We start from the raw sequence: 17144 nt of genomic DNA, 5'->3' as shown, positions 1-17144 counted from the left end.
AAAATTGCAGAATACGCACTTTGTGACCCTATCTACGCTGCCAGATTCTCAGCTGGTAGGTCAGTGAACCTACACTGACTTCTAGTGAAACATAGTGGAAGACTTAACACCTATAAGAGGCCAAATCTTGCCTTGTTGTCATTCATAGGGTCCATCCTCTTCCCTCTTCGGCATGCAGCACTGGGCCAGGATTCCAAGCGAATGCCCAGAGTGGTAGGGAACGGGGCCAGCTCACCTGCTAGTCAGCACGCCACAGCTTCAAGAAGTCTGGTCTGACCATGACCCTACACAAGCGATGCACATGCTGCCTTCCATAAATGCAGTTTGTGCTCCACTGAGCAACTTGCCAACCTGAGCTGAGCCATCCTCTGTACCTCTTCAACAGAGTCCTATCAGAACCCCTCAATTAATGAATCTCTAGTATCTCATTAGAGCCGTTGGACTACCCAAAACAAAATGGTGCATGTATAACTAGATCAGCTGGACATTAGTTCAATCCATAACACAGTGATTTTACTATGCTATGGCAAGACATTTTGGTGAGAAATGCAGAACCTCTTAGTTTCCTGCAGGTGGCATGGTTTTCTTGCATAAATATTCCACTTCTAATGTACGCTTAATACGATGACCCTGTTCCAGTGCTCTGAAAAAAAAGCCCTACAGGTTAAGTGCAGACTTGTTGAGTGCTTTGTTCACTTCCACAGATTTAAATAATTGCTGCATATCCACAGATTGTGTTGGATTCAGTCAAGAGAGCACTGAAAAGAAAACCCTCATGCCACATACTATAAGATGAGTTAACAAAGGAAGATTATGAATGAAATTTGCATACAGCATTGAACTGAGAAATGTAGGATATTAAGACTTACAAGAGGCAGAGCTCTTTCCTATAGAAGCAGCAATAATAGTGAACAGAAGGCAAGTAAGAAGAAATCAAGCAGTGCTCATCCCTACAAGAAGTTCAGCCACTTATAGTTCTGTTCAACTGGTATCTCAATGTAAAGTTTGATATCACATGACGTTTTGTCTGGTAACATCATAGCTCATGACAACATTTTGCCCTTAGTACTGTGTATTCAGGGAGTCTTGGTATAGGGGTCCTGGTCTAATTTTTCAAAAGTAAGTAGTGATTTTGGATGCTTAACTTGAGAAATCTTTAAGGATGGTGAGTGCTCAGCATTTTCCAGAAATTAGGCCTTGAGATATTTCAATTTGGGCAACAAAAGATTGAGTTACCCCAAAAATGATTAGTCACTTTTGAAAATGTAGCCCTAAATCCCACATGTACCAACAGGTACGAAATGGTACATGGTGAAATATAATGGCATTAAGCCCATGATCAAACTAAGCAGTTAAACACAATTTTAAGCATAGGCTGAAGTGTTTTGCTAGAGCAGGGCTTAAATATAGCTTAAATGAAACCATCTTAGATGAAATACTATAAATCTCACATGGGACCTCAACAATGCTGAAAGGAACAACAACACAGCAAGAACAAAACCAGAAAATGTGTTTATATCAATATATCAGAGGCCTCTGAAATTTGTTAGCAAACATTGAAAAGGCAGAGCTGCTATCATGGTAATACTCTTTAGAACGCTCTCCCCACATGTTCAAAAAGTATGAATATTCAGAATGGAAATTCGATTGGGTGAAATATCTGCTTACTTTAAAACAGATTCTTGCAGCAATTCAGTAGAGCCACAAGACTCATACTGTGCTTTAGGTCCAGAAAGGATGTTGCTTAATTCAGTTGCCAATGGAAAAACCTTTTGTGGTCACAGTCTGTTGCTTTTCAGGGTTTACATCAGCTTTTCAAGAAGCACTCTCCCACCTCCCAGAGGGATGTTTTGCTCCTGTTGTGATTTTTTTTCCCCAGATGCAGGGTTTTCACTCAATATTCACCCAATATTGCCCCATTCTGCCAATAATCATCTAGTTCTGGGTCTGCCGGGTCTGACTCCAGCCAGTCTCTCTCCCCTTCCAGGGTAATAAAGTATCTGTTGAACCAGGAGTCCTGTGAATCTAATAAAGGATCAACAGTTCCAGGCCCCCAACCAGGTCTTGACCCCTTTGCTTCAAAGTCCTTACTTTCCCCTCTGCTGGAGACAGTAGGGAACCAACATCTGCCCATTCCTCTAGATTCCAGCCCAGGGACCCACTCTGAAGCAGCTTGAACCAGTGCCTCCCAGTCCCCTGCTGATTCCCTGGGCTGCTTCTCACCTCTTCTACAGGCTTTTCCCAGACTAGCCTCCAGGTTCTCCAGGTTCTGGACAGCTAGCTTCTTGAGCAACTTCATGCCAGTCTGCTGTTGACGACTCTGTGTCAGTAGTCCTTCAATCTCTCGAGCAGCTACCTTTGCTGTCTGCAGCCCTTTTAGCTCTGTAGCTGTTGCCAGGCCACCCATCAGCCCCAGCTGAGCTGGCAATCAGATTCTTCATTAACCATTTAGTGGCCGAGGCAGCATGCATCAAGGCAGGCAACATCAAGGAGGAGTTGCCATAAGCATAATAGGTAGTAATACAGATGACACATACTGTGATGCTTTCTCAGGGTGCCCAGGATTATGAGTCACTTTGTTACCTCTCCCCTCTCCTCCCCATGCCTCAATGAGAGAGAGATTGGTTGGTGTTCAACTAGGCATCAGCGCCCTGTCACTGCAGTCTGTTGGCCACCCAAAGAATCTCCTCAGAAGTTCTGCCAATCTTTACTTCGCCTTGCAGGTTAATTCAAGGTGCACTCCTCAATCCCCCATGAAGAGCATTCCCCTGTAGTATCCAGCTCATCACGGAACGCCCACAGAAATGACCAAAACTGCTGTCTCGAAAGAGACGGTGCACACCCCAGCCTGCCTGGTGCAGCTGAGGATTCACACTTCCTTAATATTGCAGCACGGAGATGAATGTATAATAAAACCAAGAATGTGTTTATCAACAAAGAACAGAGGTTTTAGTGCTACTGAGTACGGACAGTAGAAACGGAATTGGTGACAAATACAACAAATGTATAACACCGTTCTAAGAGACTGAACATAACTTTTGCAGCCTACAATCTTTCTGGCTAAAGTGGTTTACTCACCTCAAAATCTGTCTGCAGAGCTTGCTGGTTCTCAGTCAAAAGAAGGATCCATAACAGTCACGAATCACTCCCCTCTGCCAAGAGTGTTCCTCAGTGAAACAGATAACAAAGGGGGTCTTTTTTCTTCTTCTTATAGCCCAACAAATCTTTGAAATGAATCCTTTTGAAGTGTGCCCCCAGATGAGATCCTCCTCCCCTGTTGCTGGTTCTCCAGTGTACCAGCGCCATGCTGCTTTTACATTCCCCTGTAAACTTAGTTTTCCTGCTTATTTTACTTGGAAATTTAACTCCCGTTGTATTTGACTCACTCTGCTAAATATACATTAGGGGCAAGGAACTGACTACCTCCCCTCCTGTCAGAAAGAAAAACTGTTTGTCCCTGTGTTTGGTTGCAGACTTTAAAGCATAATATCAATAAGTATCTAATTTATCTAATAGATAAATTCTATGAAAGAAGTGTGTTAGGTGTAGTGAGTTTGTCAAGCCTGACAGGAATTGCTGACAGAGTAGTGAACTACCAGTGGACCTCTGTGTCACACAAACTTATGAACTTTTTCTTCTATAGCTCTTTCTTTCACAGCAGCAAATCATTTTCCGTAGGCTTCTTCTTTTGGGTGGATTAATATTTTGATACCACTAAAATCCATGTCACTGCCTCTCTTCTGAGTGCATTTCATCACACTTGGTATGCCACCATGCCTGTCATTAAGTTTGTCATTTGTTTCTATATTTCTTGTTCACTGCCTTAGGGCAAAATTCCCATTTACTCAATACAGCCTTCTAAGTAGCACCTATGAGTGTTACATCGAAGCTACAAGCACATTGATTCCAGTAGGAAAATATGCATGGATATGCTTACGGTTGGTTCAGCTGCCAAATTGTATTTCAAGTGGGAAAAAACATCTGAGGACTAACCACCAAAATTCATGCTTATAAACAACCACCAGAGACTCTATGAATTTTGTAGTTCTATGGCATATAGAAGATAACAGTTATAATAGCCCAGATGTTTTCATACAGTGAAAAATACACCATAGCAGGATGAATTATTTCATTTACTTAGCATTTAATAGGGTTTTATATATATATACTTAGTACCTCTTAAAGAAGAGTAATTGCTAAACAATGGCTGCTGGGTTTGCAATATGCAGGAATTTTGCTTGCTCTTCTGCTTCTCATGTTCAACTCATTAACAAGTCCAACTTTCTTTTACGGGATGTCTACAAATATTAGTTTAAACTCTTAGTTTCCTCCTTTCAAAGTCTGTTGCCACACTTCACTGGCAAAAAGTCCCACTGAGCATGGAAAAAGAAATGGGACGATGACTCAAATGTAAAAGTGTCAGCATATTAGCTTCTCCACTGGGTCTAAATTTAACCAACCAACATATTTTCAAGATAATATTACTTTCAATGAGTTGTACTTTAATATACCACAGAACCTTCCCTGAGGTTTCCCCCTTACACTTTCAGACTCGTTAACTAGCACAGTATTGGCATGGTAGATAATAGGAGCTTTTTTGTAGCCATTGTGGTCTGTGGCACAGTCACATTCGCCAAGACTTTTACATGAATGTATGCCCTTCTGAAATGAGATCATAATGGATCGGAAGCTCTGAGGCTGTTGCATGCTACTACAGTTAACCCCTTCATGCCTGTAAATCTGCAGAAGTGAAAAGGGGTGGGAGGAAGGTAGCAGAGAAATTGGGGAAGATGCTTGCTAGCAGAGGAGAAATAGGAGAAGGAGCCAGGTGGGTCACAGAAGGAGGTAAACCACCAGTGCCTGAATGGATCAAAAATCTCTGAGAGCAAGGAAAATTGTAGTGTGTTTCTCAGTGAGGGAGCTGAAATCAAAATGCAAGAATCCAGCCATTTTAGTATCTTTAGAGAAGTTCACTTGTCTACTCAAAATGATTGTATTTGTTCTCAGTCTCTCTCCCATTTATATGGGCCAGGTGCCCATCGGAAGGCAGCTGATGCACTGGAACCCGCATCCTCTTAAGGAGGCTAGCCACCTTGTCACAGTCTTGTAAAGCATTTGCCCATATTGTATAACCGATGCTGGAACATGACATGCCCACAACTGAGTATCACATGACCTTAGTTTTATAAGCCTCATTCTCCAATTCTTCTGTTTCCCCACTATGATGGTCCTGGCATACAAACAGAGAAGTTAGATAAAAACATCAAGTACTCTTTGTTGGAGGTAACACTACTTTGTTTCTTAAAATCCAGAACCTTAACAAGCAAGCACCAAAGACCGAGAAAGAGAGAAAACAGGCTGCTCCCTAAGACATAGAAGCGCAACTCCCCCCACCTTGCTTCAGGCACCTTGCTCTTTGTAGACTGACTGTTAATAGGCCTAGATTGCACACCACCCTACAGAGCCCCCTAGCCTGCAAGCAGGAGTAGGAAAACCCTTTGAAATGTAAAGCGACAGCTAACAACACTCCTCCAACACCTGTTATTTGTAACTCTCACTTGTGCAGGGTTTGAAGTAGGAGGGGGGGATCACAGGAAAAGAAGCCCCCTTCCTTTCCCTGGTGCGCCATCCATTGCTCTCCATTCTTCTTGGTTGGTGCCGTGAGAGCTGCACACCTGTTTCAACTTAGTTTAACCCCTGCACTTGTGTCATGTCTAACATTAGATTGTAGACTCTTCTGGGCAAGGAACATGCCTACCTATACATTTTGAGTGCAGTCATGTCCATCCGTCTTTTCATTTCTCACTGTCAGAACCCTTAAGCAAAAAGGACGAAGGCAGGGATATGAATACAGAACATCAACCACCTTGCATGGAAAACCATTTTTTTCTGAATGTATTCCTCTAAATATCTGGGTAAAGTGTGAGGCACTTCAAGAGTGAAATGTAGGCATTCCTGCCTTTCATGCTCAAATCATCTAAGTCAGTCATTATCTAATCTTTTAGACACATGAGCCCTACAAAGCGAGGCAAATAGCCATTTATAACCCACCAACCAATACTATTTTGGAATAATGCAATTCTTTAAGCTTTTCCTAAATCACTTATTTTTGAACCAATCATTTTCAGTTACATCACTCTTCAAACGGTGAATGCAGAGCCCCAGATTCCAATGTAAGGTTACAATCAATGCAGTTCTAGAGAGATTGGAACATCCAGAAAAATTAAAAATATTAAAAATCCAGTGATGTTTCATGGTTCAACTTCCACTATTCACTCCTGGTCTAGGTCAGTATAGAGTGAAAATTGTTGCCATCTTATAATACTTCCCAGAGAAATGTTACTTTCTTTCCATCAAATGTAAAGTATTTCCCTCTCCAACACTGCACTGGCTCCAGACCTAAAAGAGCTCATCTTCAGTCCTGCATCAATGAAAGGTTTAAGATCTGATATGTCACAACCCTTCAAGACTCAGAAATGGGAACTTTATATCATTGGAAGAAAGAGAAGAATTTTCACAACCCTAGACCCAAAAGGTCCTGATATCAGGCCTTGGAATTACATTATTTTGTATGGAAAAGTTATTTCAGGTCACCTGTACAATTTCTAATTTCTAGTTTCTATTATATTAGTTAAAGCTCCTCTTTAATTCTAAGGTCTATACAGCTAGAGGCTGGTATATCTGGATTCAAGGCAATACAGATAGAAGGGTACAAACCAAGCAATGCCAAAAATTGTTTTGCAGATTTTCTAGTGCACGTCTAAGATATTTCTTCTAGTGCTGGCTGGGAATTTTCCATCAAAATGTTTATCAGTAGAAAATGTGGTTTCTTCTAAATCATGGGAAAATTTTATTTTTGCCAAAAATGTTTTGATTTTCTGTTGAAAAAATCAAAATGAAATATTTTGTTGTTTCAGGTCATCCTGAATCAAAACGTTTTGGTTTGCCCTAATTGGAATATTTCATTTGGGGTCAGTTCTGCATTAATCTATGTCTGCCTGAGCTGCTACAGTGCTTCATGGAAATTATCGTTTGGATGTTCCATGACTCCACTCTCCCCTATGGGCCAGGTTCCTTGGCTGGAATACATGTCTCATGATGCTTCACTGACTGAACTGCTGTGATGCATCATGGGAGTCCCATGACAGCAGCACACCATGGGAGATGTAGTCCAGCCAGGGAACCAGGCTCACAGAGGAGAATGGGAGCATGAGACACCTGAAATTCAACTCTCCTGAGGCACCACAGCAACTCAGGCAGACAATTCAATGTTGAACCAAGTGGAAACAATACACGTTGCCATTTCTGAATCAACATTTTTCAGAATGTTTCATTCTGTGAAAATTTTTGATATTTCAACTTTTTCCCCTGTGGCGGGCCGCTTAAATTTCCTATGTGCAGCTCCACCTTGGCTGGTCCCAAAATGTTTCAAACTAAAATTACCTCCAACACAAAACCGTCATAGCAAAAAGTCCTTCCTCACAGTGTTCTTCTGGGGGTGATTTTCCATCTCTCTTCCACAGCCTAGAAAGGGGACTCTAGGTCACCCTTTTGCCTCTCAGAGTTGAAAGTGTACTGTCAAACAGACTCTCTCTATTCCTCCCTATAGTGAGAACAGGGAGTTTTTTGTGCTGTTTTTCCTCTGAAGATTTTTGTCTTGATTGATTGACTGACAGAGGAGAGGGTGATTCTTGTTCCCCCCCCCCCCACACACACACACACACTACGAAGCTCCTGGCCCTATAAAGTGCTCTCCTCTCCTCAAGACTCAGTCTTCCCTTGGATCTATTTCCTCTCTCCTCGCTCTGCCCCTGCTCTTCCCAGGGACTTTATTCAGTTGAGACTACTTAGAACAGGGACCCTGTCCCCCTCCCTTCTGAGTCCTCTTTTCCTTAAAGGGCCAGTATACCCCCTTACAGTCCTGACTGGAGAGTGAAACAAATGTCAAAATATTGCAACCTCCCACGGGATGGAAATACCATTTTTCAATCCGCTCTAATTTCTTCTCTCAGGCACATCACATACCCGATGCATGATGGTTTGCAATGGCATAGAGATCTTTATTGTTACTCGTTTGTAAAGAGCTGCCTACACAGATGTACACAGCACAATTATTTAGGGAGATTTCTACACGCAGCAAAAAGCAATAGGCACCCTTGATATAATTTAAACAATACAACAAAAATAATACCAAAATGTAACTAACCTGCAGTAGCACCATTCAATGCAATGCACTACTTGAAAACCTAGGAACTCAGAAGATCAGCTCTCTCTCTCTTCACTTGCAGCTATCCCCCATTCTGATAATCCCCATCCCGCACACGCCCATTTTTTAATGCTGGGGAGGATAGGGTGGTGGGGAATGGATGCTGATCACTCATTTCTATCAGATTGATTGGCATCTTGGCACCTGCTGTTCTCTCTCCAGGAGAGAAGGCTTCTTGCAAATAATGTTTATTCCTCTTTATTAAATTAAAATGTATTAGATCCTCTTTATTAAATTAAATTTATTGAATTCTTAAAAACTTTCCATGTTTCTTTAAGCTCACTTGTAGAATATTATGTATGTGGAAAAAAATAAGATGCATATCTGCTAGGATCAAACATTACTTTGCTAATGCTGCTGATTTAGAACTAAAATGTGTGAGGGAATTCACATCAGATGGAAATTATGTTGACTTACTTTTTTTAAATAAATGAAGATTTGTAGCTAGTCCTTTCCTGATTGGCAAGTGCTTTTCCGATGAACTCTCCAGTCTCTCCTGGACAGAACTCCTTTTCTGTGATTAAATGAAATGTACAGAAGCAATTACTTACTTTAAATTCTTTCAAGTTCCAGATACTGTTTCCTTATCTACATCAGATAAAATACACACATAGGGTCAGTCCCTAATTTGGAAAGAAATACGGGACAAAATCTATACATGAGACCCACTTTTTCAAGGGGAAACAATTAGAGCAATCAAGGTTTGTCATTTTGTTCTCTCTTTGCCTGGCAGTCTGTTCCTTTGAAGATACCATGACCAAAATGATCTAGATACACCTGTTATTTTTACAAAGGTGCCTCTCTCCTGAAGCAGACCTGAGTGAAATTTCCAGACAGTGTCTGAAGTAACCTTATTCCATGCTCCCATGAGTTATAAAAACAAAAAGCATTGAGACCAAGAGAGCAGCTCACTGAAACCATCCAAACGTGCCTTTGCTAATGGACCCACTTTATTGCTTTCAGCAAAGGAATGCTATTACATTCCTTAATCCACCTGCAAATTGATGACAATTTTAACTCACTTTCAGCAACAAGATGTGTGTGCATGAATTGTCTTATCTGACAAGTCAGTCACCCATACATGATTGATCTGCATCCTTACCCCGTGTGTCACAATCACAATAATATGACAAATTCTCTTTGTCATGCTTCAAGTTTTGCTGGAGACTAACACAAAACAGGTGTAAATTAAAGGGGGGGAAAAAAAAGAGCCATCATGCCACACACTGAAAAAGATGGTGATCAAAGAGCCAACAGATAGGATCCCTAGAGGTCTCCACCCAACAGATAAGACTGTCTGAAAAGTCCTTCCCAATCTCTAACACACAGAGACAATTTAATAGTAGCTTTCTTTTATTCTTTCAGATTAAACTATTGGCTGGAATTTGTGACTGTCAGCGAGTTGTGTTTTGTAGTTTTTTCAATACATTGCAAGTAAACTATAAAAAAAAATAAACTCTCCCCTTCTTCCATCTACATTTCTGCAAAGGTGGAAGTTTAGCGTGTGGTATGGTGCTCAGAACGTTTATCTAGGGTTGTTTCTTGAGTTTTTCTAAGCAATGGACACTTTGTAAATTCTTTACTTACTTTAATCTTTGTCTCAATAACCAAACAATTGAAAGATATTTGACTAGTCATTTTTGGAGCTGTTTAATCTAAATTCCTTCCTCTCCCCAGATCCCCATACAATTAGAAAAGACCCCGATCACCCACCACAAAGCAGGCATTGAGAACAAGGTCTTGGAACAGTCAATCACCACCCAACTTCTACTTGATAATTTATGCTTAAAGTTGAGTGCATCAATTGGGGTGTATTAAAATGCCATAAGTAGCAAATTATGGCTCCAATCCCACAAACATTTCTCACATGGGTAATTCTGCACAAAAGTAGTCTCAGTCAACTCAAAGGGATTACGCTTGTGAGTAAAATTACACGTGCTTAAGTGTTTGCAGCTCTGGGTCTATGCTTGAATCCACTTGGGCAGAGGATACAGTTCTCTGAAATGTAGATAATGTATTTGATTCTCCACAGCCTTGCACCCTGAATGTAGTCATTGAAACATCTCAAATGTGAGTGTAAAACTTCACATTTATTGTGCACAGATGCAAATGATAACGCAAGGTGCAAGGGATTGGAGAGTCAGGCCCACTGTCTTTTACAATTTTCAGTTCAAGGAAAGCTTCATAAATTCTTGGTCTAAGATTTCAAGAGCAGAAGCATACCTCCCCATTCATTAAATCAGCCCTCATACAGAAACTGCACACTGAAATCCTTTCACAAGACAAATTCATCCAGAGCACGCTGCATTCCTCTCTTCTACATCAAGCTAAGATGCATTGTTGGCTTTGGGATTTTTTGGGGTTTTTTTCAAATGAAAAATGAAAGTATTATTTCCTTAGGCAAATTATTATCTAAGTCAGTGCCATTTTGCAGCAGGTAATTACAGGCTTTGTTGATATAGTTTGTGACACATGAATAACACAGCAAAGCAATGCTGAATAAACTTTAATGGAGATTCGGCTTTGTGCAGTCTGCTGCACTGTATATTACCATAGGAGTCCGTGTCTCAGAGTTATAGCGACAGCTCAACAAACCACGCTCATTTTGATCCTGACCCGAAGCCCACTGAAGTTAATGGGAGGGTTTCCTTCCAGAGACTCGGGAACAAAGCCTTTCTACCTGATCCTGAACCTATTCAAGTCAGTGACAAGCTATCCATTCAATACAATGGGATCTGGCCTTTCATTTACCTCACTGTTGCCTGCCCTGTGACCTCACTTCCCCCTTAACAGCACCGCTGTAGGCACAAAACCATCTTTCCCCTGGTTACTCTCTGGCCCTGTGTAAAATAGTTACAAACACAAACCACTTGGTTTTTAACATACTGACCATGACACTACTGTAATACCAGTAATAATGAGTTTATATCAGAGTTAGAGGAATGTGAAAACACTTTTTGAAAATAAACCAAAGCAGGAGACCTTCAGTGCTCTCAACCAAGTATCTCTTCATATTCTGTCTTTAAAGCTCTGGGCTGCAGAGGATTATGATGCATCTTATCTGGAAATGTTATTTCACCCAGCTACCACAGGGGAAGTAGCTTTCAAAACCATGTAATATTATCATCAGTCAGAGGCGTTAGAATACATGGAGAGCAAACACTTCTGTTATTCATTCAGCATAAGAATACCTCACATAGATAGTAAGCTGTGTGGGGCAGGGACTGTCTTTTCATTACTGGTGTGTACAGCACCTAGCACAATGGACATGTAGGATCTTTAACTGCTGTGTCAATACAATTTATACTAAATAATATTATAGAACCAAATTTTCCAAAGAGCAAAAGAGGTGTGCACTTGACATGGAAAGACATCCAAACACCCAAAAGCACACAAGGAAACTGGGTTTACCCTCACAGATACGGGAATATGTTTGTACATTTGCAATCTACACACCTACATGAAAGGCAGGGAAGGGGGTTGTATACAAGATGGATATGTGCAAAAAAAACAAAAAAAAACAAAAAAAACCCCCACAAAATTATTTCCAATTGAAATTTCGGGCAAGAGAGTCAAATGAAAACAAACTCTAATATGGAATTCAATACTAATGTTTCCATAGAAGTGAAGAAGTGTTATGAAACCCATTGCATTATTTATCCCATAATACGGATAGGAGTTTCACAAATGTTGTCTCCATGACAACAAGTAATTACTTGGCATCCCTTAGCTTACACATAAAATTAAGTGTGTCATATGGTAACCAATAAAAGTGAAGAAATACAATTTAGCTGCTTTACTTTCTGTAGTAAACATTTCCAGAGAATGACATTTTTCTTGATAATTTGGTAGGTCAATGGAACAGTAACTGCTAAACAGTAAAGACTAGGGAAATTTATGTTTCATATAGAATCCAGCTAGAGCATCTGTGAAGCAAGTTAATTATAGTGTATTGTCACACAGTGATGTCTGGAGTGTCAGAATCAGAATGCACAGAACAAGTCAGTCCCCCTCCAAATGCCATTACAGATGGCATGGTGAGCATTACCAATGTACTTTTCAGAGAGGGGCCCAAAGCAAAACACTAGGGATAACATTTTCAAAAGTGCCTAAGTAACTTTAGGAGCCTGGATTTAGGCTTCTAATTGGGTTAGGTGAAAATTTCACCTAAGAGTCAAAATTTAAGAAAGTTCTGATCCAGAGCCAAACTCTGCGTCTCAAACCCAATTCCACCACTTTTTACCACTGCTGGTAATACGCATCTATCCAACCAATACAAAAGAAAGGAGAGAGAAAGGTTGTTTAGAAGCTCAGCACAAAATATATCAGAGTGAGGAACACCATAATTTGGCCATCATCCCATGGACAGATTAGACTTGCTCTCTCGTTGGGACTGTACTTCGTTACCATGAATGGTTTCTATGAGTTTACAGAGCTGTGCTGCTGTCATCTGATTTTTAAAAACATATATATATTCACAGTCTAATATATCCAAGGGATGATGGCCAAATTATGGCATGCCTTCACTCCAGAGAGAGAGAGAGAGAGAGATAAACATTCCCAAGAATCAACATAATTATTCATATAAAAGGCATGAAAAGATCCCTAGGAACCATTACACCAGCTGCCCCTGGGGTAGCCCAATATGCCCTTTTTGCTGGGATGGGTGGAAGGGTGGAATCAGCTATGTGCCACCCAAGAATCCCCTTATGTCAAGAAAGTCCCCAGCTGCTATACTAGGACAGCTTTTCATTTGCTTTGTCCTATCTGCCAGAAGTAGGGACAACGGCCCAAAGATGTAATACAAGGCAATGAGACCCATACCAATAGCAATAACATATATAACATGGCAAGGCCACTGAAGTGCAGAGACCACTGCCTAGCATGCTGATCTACATTGTCTCATTCTGTCCTCGGCTTCCCCCATCATTCTATCTCTGTCTGTTATTTCACTTAGATTGTAATCTCTTTGGGGCAGCAACTGTCCTTTTGTTTTGTGTTTGTACAGCACCTAGCACAATGGGGTCCTGGTCCATGACTAGGGCTCCTAGGTGCTATGGTAATATAATTAATACATAAATAACAAAAACAACTTACTGTACTTTGGAACCTATGAGATCCACACAAGATTTATTGTATTTTGGGAAGAGTAGGATTTACGGTTATGTAAATCCCTGATACAAAAGCATCATTCTTCCTTTTTTCTTAAGGATTATTGAAGGAACAAAAAGAAAAGAGGAGGGGGAAGAGAAGAACCAAATCCTATTTTAATGCCTGCCCCCACATCCAATCCTCTACCACTTCTTACTCTATACAAAGGCAGCAAACAAGCTATTGAAAACTATAAAAATATTATCTGGAAGACAGAATGGTATAGATAATTTTCTATCCATATGCTGCCCTGATGATCACATTGGATTTAAATAACCAAAAGCAGCTTTATTCTCCTCTCACACACTCTGGTATAAATCAGGAGTAAGTCCATGGGAGTTACACCATTGTCAGCGAGATCAGAATAAGGCCTCATGCGTGTACCTACACATTATAACTGAACTTCATTTCTAAATATCCCAGCTGGCTACAGATTGCTTCCACCAAGTTGCAACAACACTATACATGGAGTTATTTCCCAGGAAGCCTCCTTGACATGCAGCTGTTTGTAAACAACAGATGGTGAGGAGGTTTTGGTTTTAGGCTTATGAGTTCCAAAAACGGAACAATAGGAAAATGAAGAAGCTGGAACTCTGGCTAAAACCATCCTAATTTTATACAAATAAAAGGATGCAGGTACATGTGATTTCTAGATAGTTATAGTCTATAGGGTTGAGCCAACTTTCCTGGAAGCCAAAAGGGACTTATCCTAACATGGATTTAATAGGATTCAGACACAATTTACATCCAAACAAACTGGGTTACAACCATGTTGAGAAATGGTTCTAAAACTCTTGTCTACATTAGACTTTTTTCCCTTAAAATTCCACACTATTAGTCCCACTGGTGCAGCTCTGATGGTGGTGGCTACAGGAGGAGTGCAATTTGTAGACAAGCAGTTAGAAGTTGGCATTTTAGCTACTGTGTTAGCTGACCAGTTCAGAAAAGGGTTAGACAACACAGTGGCTAAAGCTCAGTGGCTGGTCTACAACAGCACTCCCACGTACATTACCACTGGTGGACGTGTATGGGGGGTAGTAATGGTGAAGATAAGTCTTTGGACTACTGGAAGGCTGAGATTGTTAATGTGGTAGTTTCAAGATGTTCCTGTTCAAACTGGTCAGCTACCTACAATCATGTTAGAAAATGGTTGCCATGCATGGGTCTACTGGAACATATCTGGGGCCATCTAAGCTGAAACAATAACGTGGATGCCCTTACATTAACATCATTATGTTAGACTAGTGTGCCTAAGTACCATAGTAACTGGTACATTAAATATAGGCAAATAGACACATATGAGAAGGACTTTCCTTTGTTTCTGGAATTCTATGGTTTTGCTCCCATTTCAAGAGTATGCTATTAGTATATTCATTAACCATATTTTTCCATGTTGCCTGCAATACAATAGGTCTCCCATCCCAACCATCTGAAGTTTGCGTCTTTGAATTACGACAGCAGAGTTCCTTGATTGGGGGTGAGACAGGATGGAAAATTCTGTAGGATACATTTTTGACTATTGAAGTGCAAATCACTATGCTTCTTTCATCATAACAAACACGTCACAATGGGTCAGATTATCTAGCCGGAAGCAATGAGATCTTAATTGAAACCAAAGATCTGAAAGCAGGATGAATACTTATTATCAGGAGATTGTTAGACTAACTGATTCCCATTAGCACATATTTTACTCACTGACTTTGTGGTCTTATACTAGAAAATATTCACTGTAAATCACTGTCCATAACATATACATTCACAATAACAATGTCGTTTTTATAAAAATAGAACTTCAACTGCATAAAGTTAATCTGATTTCAATAGGCCAAATCCCGAAATCCTTACTTAGGTTTTATTTAGTCAGAACTCCTAAGGAATTCAGGGCTTCAGTACAAATTTTGTCTTCAAATAAGAAAGGTGGGTCTAAAGGACTTTGAAAATAGACCATCAAAATGAACACAATGGATGTATGTGAAAGTCACCACACAGCTCAGTTTATTAAATGGGAATCATAAGCACAGTATTTTATCCATAATACAGTCCAAATGGTTTCCTTGGCTGGCTCACAGTATCTTGTGCTCCACCATTTATTTGTTGCATCCATTTGCTGTCTGCTGCTATCTATGTGGATTGTAAGACATCTGAGGTAGGGGCCATCTTTCTGTTACATGGGTGTACAGCACCTGATACAACAGGGTCCAGATCCCTGACTGGGGGCATCTTAGTACTGCCATGATACAAATAAAAAACCCAATCAAAACAGATGAATAGTTTATATACACATGGATCACTACAATCTGCACTATTGTACCGAGGCAGTAGCCTCTCCTTAGCTAAAAGTTGTAACCAGTTTCCATTAGAAACCCTTATTTTTGTACCTCTACAACTTCGCTTTGGAAAACTGAATTACCTGAAAATTAGTAGATTTACTCTGAAGAATAAGGAGCGTTCTACTACAAATGGTTTTGAGGGGGGAAAAAAAAGATATCTGATTTTGAGTTCTAGATCATTAAAAATGTCCCTGATATGAAATTTTGATTTTTCCTCCAACATTTGTTTGTCTGCCTCTAGCCCAAAATTGGCTTTTTACTGACACTTCAAACTTTCCACGTAGTTAAATTTCCTTGAAAACTCATACACTGGTTATAATGGAAGAAAAGAGGTAAAGAAGAAAATAGGCAACGTTTTTTGTTGAGGATAATTTGGGTTCAGTCCTTCCCTCTTTCATTTCAGAGGGAAATAAGAATCTAGTCATGTTACTGGTGATATCAGTTAGAACCAGAATCATAAAAGATTAGAGTTGGAAGGGACCTCAGGAGGTCATCTAGTCCAACGCCCTGCTCAAAGCAGGACCAACCCCAATTAAACCATCCCAGCCAGGGCTTCATCAAGTCTCACTTTAAAAACCTCTAAAGATGGAGATTCCACCACCTTCCCAGGTAACCCATTCCAGTACTTCACCACCCTTCTAGTCAAAAAGTTTTTCCTAATATCCAACCTAGACCTCCCCCACTGCAACTTGAGACCATTGCTCCTAGTTCTGTCATCTACTATCACTGAGAACAGCCTAGTTCCATCCTCCCTGAAACCCCCTTTCAATTCAGGTAGTTGAAGGGTGCTATCAAATCCCCTTTCATTCTTCTCTTCTGCAGACAAGCCTAGTTCCCTCAGGGTACATCTACACTGATGACGGCAAAGCCGCCAGATCAACCTATCTGGATCAATTGAGCGGTCAGTGAAGACCCGCTCAATTGATCCAGAAGTTGATGCTGTTAATCCACCCCTTCAAGTGGCGTGGCGCTGGGTCGATGGGAACACGGTTCCCGTCAGTGCAGTGCAGTGAAAACGGTGTGCAAAAGGGAAGCACAGCAGTCGACAGGAGTTACGCAAGCTACTCCGCGTAGCTTGCGTAACTCCCGTCAACTGCCACCAAATTGCCGGGTAAGTGTAGACCAAGACTCAGCCTCTCCTTCTAAGTCATGTGCTCCAGACTCCTAAATATCCAGTTGGATATTTTTGCCATTTACTTCAAGAGGAGCATGATTGATCACATAGAACAACTTGTTCTCCAAGTAGCAATAATCTGAGAATGAAATATCATTCTATAATACACAGACATATAGAGGCATATATAGAAAGACTGGATGGGGAAAAAAACAATTCCCATGGAAAACTTAGAAATTCAAATGCTGAACAATTTCATCTGAAAACCAAAGTATTTCAGCTT

The 17144-nt window shown here is 40.6% G+C and overlaps 1 long non-coding RNA gene across 5 annotated transcripts in view; it reads right to left on the bottom strand.

Annotated features, from left to right (window-relative positions):
* LOC137149144 (uncharacterized) overlaps positions 1–17144 on the bottom strand; it is a 375061-nt gene that overhangs the window by 30391 nt on the left and 327526 nt on the right. For 4 of the 5 annotated variants that reach the window (XR_010918680.1, XR_010918679.1, XR_010918684.1 and 1 more), the window contains one exon: positions 8684–8780. This is a non-coding gene — a long non-coding RNA (uncharacterized lncRNA). Of the gene's footprint in view, positions 1–2223; positions 2342–8683; positions 8781–17144 lie in introns of those variants that run through there. The other variant, XR_010918691.1, reaches the window with a different exon arrangement.

This window comes from Emydura macquarii, unplaced genomic scaffold, assembly GCF_026122565.2.
Source record: "Emydura macquarii macquarii isolate MOO-44397 ecotype Brisbane River unplaced genomic scaffold, CSIRO-AGI_Emac_v2 contig_71, whole genome shotgun sequence".
Lineage (NCBI taxonomy): Eukaryota > Metazoa > Chordata > Testudines > Chelidae > Emydura > Emydura macquarii.
The sequence above is the reverse complement of the archived record's forward strand: the minus strand, read 5'-3'. Positions and strand labels throughout refer to the sequence as shown.